The sequence below is a fragment of the Gymnogyps californianus genome, unplaced genomic scaffold (genome assembly GCF_018139145.2).
Source record: "Gymnogyps californianus isolate 813 unplaced genomic scaffold, ASM1813914v2 HiC_scaffold_107, whole genome shotgun sequence".
NCBI lineage: Eukaryota > Metazoa > Chordata > Aves > Accipitriformes > Cathartidae > Gymnogyps > Gymnogyps californianus.
Window position 1 is genome coordinate 183,641 of NW_026113988.1, and position 10,474 is coordinate 194,114.

The window sequence follows — 10,474 nt, forward strand, 5'->3', positions numbered from 1 at the left end:
CTATGCCGATGAGTACGGGCATTCGAGACCCTAAGGATGGCACCCGAGGCGCATGCTGCGCTCCTTGAGCGCAAAAAGCGATGACGACATCGAGACCCAAGAAAGGTCTCAGACACAGAAGACAGACTACACAAACACACCAAGACAGACACAGGCTGGAACTGCCCTGCCCGGCACACGCTAGCATCGTACCAAGAAGTAACTTGCTTCCTTTAGCTGCCCAAAAGGAACTGTTCCTGGACAGCCCTCTCCCCTACGCTAACTTCAAAACCCCTCCCTGCAGTTCCTGACCTCGTCCCCTCCCCACGGGGCCCGCTCCCCATCCCTGCTCCCTCAACTTAGCTGTCAGAGGGCCGGGGGTCTGAATCCATCCTCGACAAAAGCCACATCAGCAAACCAACATATTCCTCCAGTTGCCAGGCTCCTCTTCATCACCTGCCAAAAAAAAACCCCACCAGTGCCAGCAGTAAGCATCCTGTCGGTCGACACAGACCTCTTCCACAACGCCCTCCTCCTCAAAAGCAACGTGGCCTTCCGCTCACCTGCTCCGCAGGAATTCCAGTCTCGGACGCTGCGGCCATCATCGCTTGTGGCACCTAAGACACCACAAGACAGAAAGCTACCGTTGCGCTTGTGAGAAGTCACCGGCCCCGTGCTCCTCCTCTCTGCTACCCCAGCTCACCTCAAATGCTCATCCAATTCCAAAGGCAGCCTGCAGGGCACCTGCAAAACCAAAGAGAAATGCTTAACCGAGTGGCCATGTAACACTTTGCTATTAGACACCGACCCGGCCGACAACAGCCTCACCTTCTCGGACCGCTCGTCGGCATGCGGCTTTGCCCCTCCGAGCCTCCTTGCGGCATCTGAAAAAAACACCAAAGCAAAAGGCACATGCTGAGATACTGCACGAAACCACGGCCTGACCGCACCGATTCCCATCTCCCGCTCCTTTACCTCGGCCGCTCGCCGGCCCTGCCTCTGCTGTTTACAGGTTGCCACGTCGAGGCTCGGGTACCACCTATAAGAGACAGACAACAAGGGATGCTTCTAACTTCACCAACACTACGACACCCGAAAAATAACTGCTCCTTCAGCCCACTAGACAGGGCTCACCTTGCCCGAGTCAGCTCCGGTGCCTATGTCCTGCTTCACGCCTTCAAAATAAAAAACTCAAAACCTGTAAGCTAGTCATCTAGCCACCGGTCGCATCTTCCCTCCGACGACACTCACCGACCCACCTTCTCACGTCGCTCCGCTCACCTCTTCCGTCGCTCTCTGGTGCGTATCTTGTCCCTCTGCATCTGAAAAAAATTATTATTAAACAAGTCACCTGGATGCTGAATGATAGCTTAACCATTCCAGAGGTCTTGATGCCATTCAGGAATACCATCTGGCATCCAACAGCAACCTGCCAATAAAAAAAAAAAATCTGGTCATGCCCCGGGTCTCTGCATAGCACTACAGGAATACTCTCCTCGCCTGCTGCCTATCTGGCTCTTTGCTCTGAAATGGACTGTACGCTCTTTGCCTACAAAGTCTAGGCTTATCAACATGTTAGCCTTAGAATCTTGTTGTTACTCTTTTGCTGGCTACCACCGCTATGCCCGCAGGCAGAGCGGCTCCAACCCAGACACAAACGTGCAGAGACCAACGCTGCACACAAACAAGACAAATGGCATGACCCAGACACATAAAAAAAGCTCTCAAAGCATGACTCTGGGACAAGAGACATCATCGGGTGAGAAGACCAAGGGGCCCATGAGGAAGACTCTATGGCAGCCCGAGAAGAGTCGAGCACTGTGGCCCGTTACAAAAAGATATGGCTGCAACGGGGATGAGGCATGTGCAGGGAGCCTAAGAATGTAGGCATGCACCTAAGAACGTAGGGATGCAGGGAAGAAGTCCCAGAAAAGGTATCCGCGAAAACGGACCGCTCAAGATCAGAGCTGCTGACGCAGCCCGGAACGATGCCGCAAAGAGAGGACCGACCGGAAACTTCTCAGAAGCAAGACCTAGCCACACTTTAAGCTTGTAACGCAAGAAAAGAAGCACCCGATTGGCACTATGCCGATGAGTACGGGCATTCGAGACCCTAGGGATGGCACCCGAGGCGCATGCTGTGCTCCTCGAGCGCAAAGAGCAACGAGGACATCGAGACCCAAGAAAGGTCTAAGACACAGAAGACAGACTACACAAACACACCGAGACAGACACAGGCTGGAACTGCCCTGCCCTGCCACGCTAGCATCGTACCGAGAAGTAACCTGCTTCCTTTAGCTGCCCAAAGGGGACTGTTCCTGGACAGCCCTCTCCCCTACGCTAACTTCAAAACCCCTCCCTGCAATTCCCGACCTCATCCCCTCCTCCCAGCCCCTCCCCATCCCTGCTCCCTCAACTTAGCTTTCAGAGGGCCAGGGGTCTGAATCCATCCTCGACAAAAAGAGCCACACCCGTATCAGCTAACTGGGAGGTTCCTACAGTCACCATGTTCCTCTTTGTCATCTGCAATAAAAAACCCAAATAGTGCCAGCAGTAAGCATCACATCGATCGATGCCGACCTCTTCCACGACACCCCCTCCTCAAATGCGCCGCGGCATTCCGCTCACCTGCTTGTTCCAGAGTCGTACGCTGCGGCCGTCATTGCTTGTGGCACCTAAGATACCAAGAAAAAAAAGAGTTACTGTTGCGCTTCGGAGAAGTCACCGGCCCCACGCTCCTCCTCGCTGCTACCCCAGCTCACCACAACTGCACATCCAATTCCAAAGGCAGCCCGCAGGGCACCTGCAAGACCAAAGAGAAATGCTTAACTGAGTGGCCATGTAACACTTTGCTATTAGACACCGACCCGGCCGACAACAGCCTCACCTTCTCAGACCGCTCGTCAGCATGCGGCTTCGCCCCTCCGAGCCTGCTTGCGGCATCTGAAAAAAACACCAAAGCAAAAGGCACATGCTGAGATACTGCCCAAAACCACGGCCTGACCGCACCGATTCCCATCTCCCGCTCCTTTACCTTGGCCGCTCGCCGGCCCTGCCTCTGCTGTTTACAGGTTGCCACGTCGAGGCTCGGGTACCACCTGTGAAACACAAACAACAAGGGATGCTTCTAACTTCACCAACACTACGACACCTGAAAAATAACTGCTCCTTCAGCCCACTAGACAGGGCTCACCTTGCCCGAGTCAGCTCCGGTGCCGATATCCTGCTTCCCGCCTTCAAAATAAAAAACTCAAAACCTGTAAGCTAGTCATCTAGCCACCGGTCGCATCTTCCCTCCAACGACACTCACCGACCCACCTTCTCACGTCGCTCCGCTCACCTCTTCCGTCGCTCTCTGGTGCGTATCTTGTCCCTCTGCATCTGAAAAAAATTATTAAACAAGTCACCTGGATGCTGAATGATAGCTTAACCATTCCAGAGGTCTCGATTCCATTTAGGAATACCATCTGGATTCTGACAGCAGCCTGCCAATAAAAAAAATCTGGTCATGCCCCGGGTCTCTGCATAGCGCTACAGGAATACTCTCCTCGCCTGCTGCTTATCTGGCTCTTTGCTCTGAAATGGACTGTACGCTCTTTGCCTACAAAGTCTAGGCTTATCAACATGTTAGCCTTAGAATCTTGTTGTTACTCTTTTGCTGGCTACCACCGCTATGCCCGCAGGCAGAGCGGTTCCAACCCAGACAAACATGCAGAGACCAACGCTGCACACAAACCAGACAAATGGCACGACCCAGACATATAAAAAAAGCTCTCAAAGCATGACTCTGGGACAAGAGACATCATCGGGCGAGAAGACCAAGGGGCCCATGAGGAAGACTCTATGGCGGCCCGAGAAGAGTCGAGCACTGTGGCCCGTTACAAACAGATATGGCTGCAACGGGGATGAGGCATGTGCAGGGAGCCTAAGAATGTAGGCATGCACCTAAGAACGTAGGGATGCAGGGAAGAAGTCCCAGAAAAGGTATCCGCGAAAACGGACCGCTCAAGATCAGAGATGCTGACGCAGCCCGGAACGATGCCGCAAAGAGGGACCGACCGGAAACTTCTCAGAAGCAAGACCTAGCCACGCTTTAAGCTTGTAACGCAAGAAAAGAAGCACCCGATTGGCACTATGCCGATGAGTACGGGCATTCGAGACCCTAGGGATGGCACCCGAGGCGCATGCTGTGCTCCTCGAGCGCAAAGAGCAACGAGGACATCGAGACCCAAGAAAGGTCTAAGACACAGAAGACAGACTACACAAACACACCAAGACAGACACAGGCTGGAACTGCCCTGCCCGGCACACGCTAGCATCGTACCGAGAAGTAACCTGCTTCCTTTAGCTGCCCAAAGGGACTGTTCCTGGACAGCCCTCTCCCCTACGCTAACTTCAAAACCCCTCCCTGCAGTTCCCGACCTCGTCCCCTCCCCGCAGGGCCCGCTCCCCATCCCTGCTCCCTCAACTTAGCTTTCAGAGGGCCGGGGGTCTGAATCCATCCTCGACAAAAAAAGCCACACCCGTATCAGCTAACTGGGAGGTTCCTACAGTCACCATGTTCCTCTGTCATCTGCAATAAAAAACAAATAGTGCCAGCAGTAAGCATCACATCGATCAATGCCAACCTCTACCACAACACCCCCTCCTCAAATGTGCCGTGGCATTCCGCTCACCTGCTCGTTCCAGAGTCGTACGCTGCGGCCGTCATCGCTTGTGGCTCCTAAGATACCGAGAAAAAAAGAGTTACTGTTGCGCTTGGGAGAAGTCACCGGCCCCGCGCTCCTCCTCGCTGCTACCCCAGCTCACCTCAACTGCACGTCCAATTCCAAAGGCAGCCCGCACAGTGCCTGAAAAACCAAAAGGTAAATGCTTAACCAAGCTGCCATATAATACTTTGCTATTAGACGCTGACCCGGCCCACAACCGCCTCACCTTCTCAGACCGGTCACCGGCACACGGCTTTGCCCCTCTGAGGCTGCTTGCTGCACCTGAAAAAAAAAAACGAAGAAAAATGCACATGCTGAGATACTGCCTGAAACCAAAGCCTGGCCACAGCAATTCCTCTTACCCTCTCCTATACCTGGGCCGCTCACCCGCCTGGCCTCCGTCGCTTTGGGCTGCCATGTTGAGGCTCAGGTCCCACCTGTGAAACACAAACAAACGATGCTTACAACTTCACCAACACTATGACACCTGAAAAATAACCGCTACTTCAGCCCACTAGACATTGCTCACCTTGCCCGAGTCAGCTCCGGTGCCGATATCCTGCTTTGTTCATCGCTTCGCACCTTCAAAAAAAAAAAAAAAACCACACAACAACAGACCACGCACCATAATGTAGTCATATAGCCACCAGTCCCATCTTCCCTCCAACACCACACGCCGACCTACCTTCTCACACCGCTCGGCTCGCCTCCATCGCTCTTTGGTGCGTATCTTATCCCTCTGCATCTGAAAAAAATTATTATTAAACAAGTCACCCAGATGCTGATCAATAGCTTAACAATTCCACAGGTCTTGTTTCTATTTAGGAATACCATCTAGAGTCCAGCTACAGCTTGCCATTAAAAAAATAAAAAAACCAGACCAAACTAAGCCCCACACATACAAGCCTTCACACCTTTGAGATTCAATCTGCTTCCCTACCGCTGAACAGCCCCTCCCAGAAGGCTCCAATCATCTCCATAAAACGCTACTGAAATGACTGTCCACACAGTCTGCCGACAGCTACTCCATCCGAGATGACTGTACAACCGCTGCTTAAATGGTCTAGGCATATCAACATATTAACCGTAGACTCTTTTCGCTATTCCACCTACCCCTGACTCCACACCCCTGGGCAGAGCAGCTCCGAGCCAAACACACACACACACACTGACCGACACTACGCAGAACGCTACAAACAATGCGATTCAAAGACGAGAGAAAACTCTCGGCGAGAAGAATGACTCCCAGACAGGAGACTCTGTCGGGCACGAAGACCTACAGGGGTGCAACAGCGAGGTGAGGGGACTCTACGGCAGCCCCAGAAAAAGAGTTGAACATAATGGCCCATTAAAAGAAGTTACTGGCAAAACAGAGATGACGGATGCGCAAGCAGCCTGGCTTCAAGACCTAAGAACGTAAGGATGCAGAGAAGTCGTCCCAGTCTGTGACGATGGATGGCTAGAGAACAGAGCTGCTGACACAGCCCGGAACGCCGCCGCAAAGAGGGACCGACCGGAAACTTCCAAAGACGATCCGCGCTTTAAGCTTGTAACGCGAGAAAAGAAGCACCCGATTGGCACTATGCTGATGAGTACGGGCATTCGAGACCCTAGGGATGGCACCCGAGGCGCATGCCGTGCTCCTTGAGCACAAAGAGCAACAAGGACATCGAGACCTAAGAAAGGTCTAAGACACAGAAGACAGACTACACAAACACACCAAGACAGACACAGGCTGGAACTGCCCTGCCCGGCACACGCTAGCATCGTACCGAGAAGTAACCTGCTTCCTTTAGCTGCCCAAAGGGGACTATTCCTGGACAGCCTTCTCCCCTACGCTAACCTCAAAACCCCTCCCTGCAGTTCCCAACCTCGTCCCCTCCCCACGGGCCCGCTCCCCATCCCTGCTCCCTCAACTTAGCTTTCAGAGGGCCAGGGGTCTGAATCCATCCTCAACAAAAACCACATCAGCGAACCAGGATATTCCTGCAGTTGCCAGATTCTTCTTTGTCACCTGCAAAAAAAAAAAAAAAAACAAACCACCAGTGCCAGCAGTAAGCATCGTGTCGGTCGACACAGACCTCTTCCACAACGCCCTCCTCCTCAAAAGCAATGTGGCCTTCTGCTCACCTGCTCCGCAGGAATTCCAGTCTCGGATGCAGCGGCCATCATCGCTTGTGGCACCTAAGATACCAAAAGACAGAAAGCTACCGTTGCGCTTGTGAGAAGTGACCGGCCCCATGCTCCTCCTCTCTGCTACCCCAGCTCACCTCAAATGCTCATCCAATTCCAAAGGCTGCCCGCAGGGCACCTGCAAGACCAAAGAGAAATGCTTAACCGAGTTGCCATATAATACTTTGCTATTAGACACCGACCCGGCCAACAACCGCCTCACCTTCTCGGACCGCTCATCAGCATGCGGCTTCGCCCCTCTGAGCCTCTTGCAGCATCTGAAAAAAAACTAAAGCAAAAGACACATGCTGAGTGTCCTGGTTTCGGCTGGGACAGTTAACTCTCTTAGTAGCTGCTACAGTGTGTGTTTTGGATTTAGTGTGAGAATACTGTTGATAACGCCCTGATGTTTTAGTTGTTCCTAAGTAGCGCTTATCTTAAGCCAAGGACTTTTCAGTTTCCCATGCTCTGCCAGCAAGCAGGTGTGCAAGAAGCTGGGAGGGAGCATAGCCGGGGCAGCTGACCCGAACTAGCCAAAGGGGTATTCCATAGCATGGAACGTCACACCCAGTATATAAACAGGGGGGAGCTGGCCGGGAGGCGCGATCCCAGCTCTGGCATCGGTCAGCAGGTGGTGAGCAATTGCATTGTGCATCACTGGGTTCTTTTTTCCTTCCCCCCCCTCCTTTTTTTGTTATATTCCTTTTCATTATTATTATTATTATTATTATTGTTAGTATTATATTTTACTTTAGTTATTAAGCTGTTCTTATCTCAACCCATGAGTTCTGCCTTCTTTCCCTCCCCATCCCACCAGGAGCAAGTTGGGGGGGATGACAGGGAGTGAGGGAGTGGCTGTGTGGTCCTTGGCTGCTGACTGGGGTTAAACCACGACACTGAGATATTGCCCAAAACCACGGCCTGTCCGCACTGATTCCCATCTCCCACTCCTTTACCTTGGCCGCTCGCCCGCACCGCCTCTGCTGTTTACAGGTTGCCACGTCGAGGCTCGGGTATCACCTGTAAAACACAAACGGCAAGGGATGCTTCTAACTTCACCAACGCTACAACACCTGAAAATAACTGCTCCTTCAGCCCACCAGACATGGCTCACCTTGCCCGAATCAGCTCTGGTGCCGATATCCCACTTTGCACCTTCAAAATACAAAAAGTAACCCAAAACCTAGAAGCTAGTCATAAGCCACTAGTCGCATCTTCCCTCCAACACTACTCACCGCCTCACCTTCTTACAGCGCTCCGCTCACGTCTCCTCTGTTGCCCTTTGGCACACAGCTCGTCCCGCTGCATCTGCAAAAACAATATCGAACATGTCACCCGGCTGCTGATCAACAGCTTAACAATTCCAGCGGTCTTGTTTCCATTTAGGAATACCATCTAGATTCCAACAACAGCCCGCCATTAAAAACACAAAAGTAGTTCGCATTATGCTGACGAGTGGAGGCACACAAGACCCTCGGTATAGCTACCGATGTGCTGGCCTAACACAAAAACAACCATGGGAACATCAAGACCTGAATAACATATGGTATGGCACACAGAAAACAAGCAACACAAACTACCTCCTTACCTACAAAGCCCCTAAGGAATTACAGTGGCAGTTGGCCAATGGAAAAACCACAATGGCGTGACATGGTGACTCAAAGATCTAAAATGGACACCTTACAACTACAGAAACTGGTGCCAAAAACAATAGGTAAACAAGAACAAGAGAACGTAACTGCCATGACTGACACTAGAGGAAACCTCAGTGGACACTTCAGGAAAAAGGCAAAACTGGAATAACAGAAAAAGCTTGCGTGCCCGGGACTGCGATAAAAGATGACCCCTGGCTGCAGACTGTTAGGAGCACAAATAATACACATCCTCTTCTCCAAAACATTCCAGGGAAGACAATGACACAAACCTGCACTGGAAAGAAGTGCCTAGTCAGGGACTCTAAGTAACAATGACTGTGACATCCGGATGGACGCACAAATTAAGTCAGGGAATGAAGTAAGTAAAAGGCACAGAGAAGCAGAGACCTCAGAGTTCTGGGGGGTATATTTTTATATACCTAATGCTTTAGGGATGAGACTCATCTGACATTCAGCCCTGCATATTGAGATGCAGAGGCCCAGATGGTTTACGCCGCATCTCCCGTGACCTTGTCGTACCTCCCGTCAGCTGTGGGGAAACTAAAACAGAACAGACCTCATCAACATCCAAATCCAACTGCAAAACCCATCTGAGAAAGGCTGATGAACCCTCCTCCCTTCCCAGCCATCCCAGTCTCAAAACTTTACAAACCCCTTCTCCTCTCCTGAACTGTCCGGAAGGAACCCCACTGCTTCCTGACAGCTCCTGCCCTGTATTTGCACCCCTGAACCCCCCCGCATTGGTCACTCCTCAGGAGCTGTTCTTGTGAGCCACACCCTGCATTCTGCAGCCACCTCCTATCTTACACCTTCCCACAGACTCTGGGCTCTGCTACAGGCCCACAACAGAAGTAAACTCCTGATGCTTAGAATCTACAAGGGGCCTGCCACAAGCTGCAAAGGTTCTACGGACAACACAGTTCTCTGTGGGCGATTGGGAAAGGTGATGAGCCATCCCATACCCTGAAAGACACTATACCTTATGTCCCTGACGCTTTCTTGAAAAATGCCACAGCTTCATATACAGATGCAGACAAGATGCACACCCTAACCCCTGCCAGATAACCTCACCATCAGCCCTGTTAAGAGAGATGATATCAGCAACTTACACAGCATACAGCAAAAAAACCCAGACACCTCTATTTCTCTAAATGCCAACAAACATCTACCCAAACAGCTTAGACAACTCAAAACCTGCCATCAACTGAAGGAACAGCAGACACCGACACCCCAGAAACCCAGCAACAGAATGAGCTCCCTGAATGAGCGGCTGTGGCTCATATACCCCGGGCCCCACCCACCACCCTTCCCACAATCCCCTGGGAAAGGGGCGGGGCCAAACCACCAAGAAGACATAAAGGCAGCCAGAGGCAGCAGCAGGGAGTTTTCTCAGCTGCCTTCAGTTTAGAGGTGTGCAAAGTGACTGAGCAGAGAAAGCGACCCTTACTGGAACAGCAATGCCTGCGCTTTTACTGCAACTACATCTACACTGCATCAGCAACATGACCGGGTAGCGAATTAAGTTTAATTTTCCTGGGCCTGGATAGAAAAAGAGAGATGTCCTACTAAGCTCTGTAAGAAAGTACTTTGTTAAATGCAATAATGGTGTTGTTATCAAAATCATGTGCTTTAGTTTCCTATTAAAAAAAACCAAAAAAACAAAAAAACCAAAAATGCTATGGGATTACGCTTCGTTTCTAGCAAGACCCCGCATACTACCTAAATTCTACCAGAACTGCCTTCTGGGTAGGACCGAATGACAAAACAGAATTAGATCACGTAAGAATCCCTTCTCAACAATATCTCCGGTTGCAAAGTAAATTTTTTACTATAAATCGCCGACGATTCAGAGTCGCCTTGGCGGTCTCTCTGACCGACTCCTTAACCGAACTAGATGAGTCCAAGGAACACAAAATGCAAAAAACCCATGGAAATACAAGAAACGTATCAGACACTGTA

The 10,474-nt window shown here is 51.3% G+C and overlaps 1 long non-coding RNA gene across 1 annotated transcript; it reads right to left on the reverse strand.

Moving 5' to 3' along the window:
* Window positions 1-7,100: 7,100 nt before the first annotated feature.
* On the reverse strand, window positions 7,101-8,019 carry LOC127027930 (uncharacterized). The gene is made up of 3 exons (XR_007767867.1): window positions 7,975-8,019; window positions 7,817-7,880; window positions 7,101-7,138 (listed from the first exon to the last, which is right to left on the reverse strand). It is a non-coding gene; the product is annotated as an uncharacterized LOC127027930 (long non-coding RNA).
* Window positions 8,020-10,474: the final 2,455 nt, after the last annotated feature.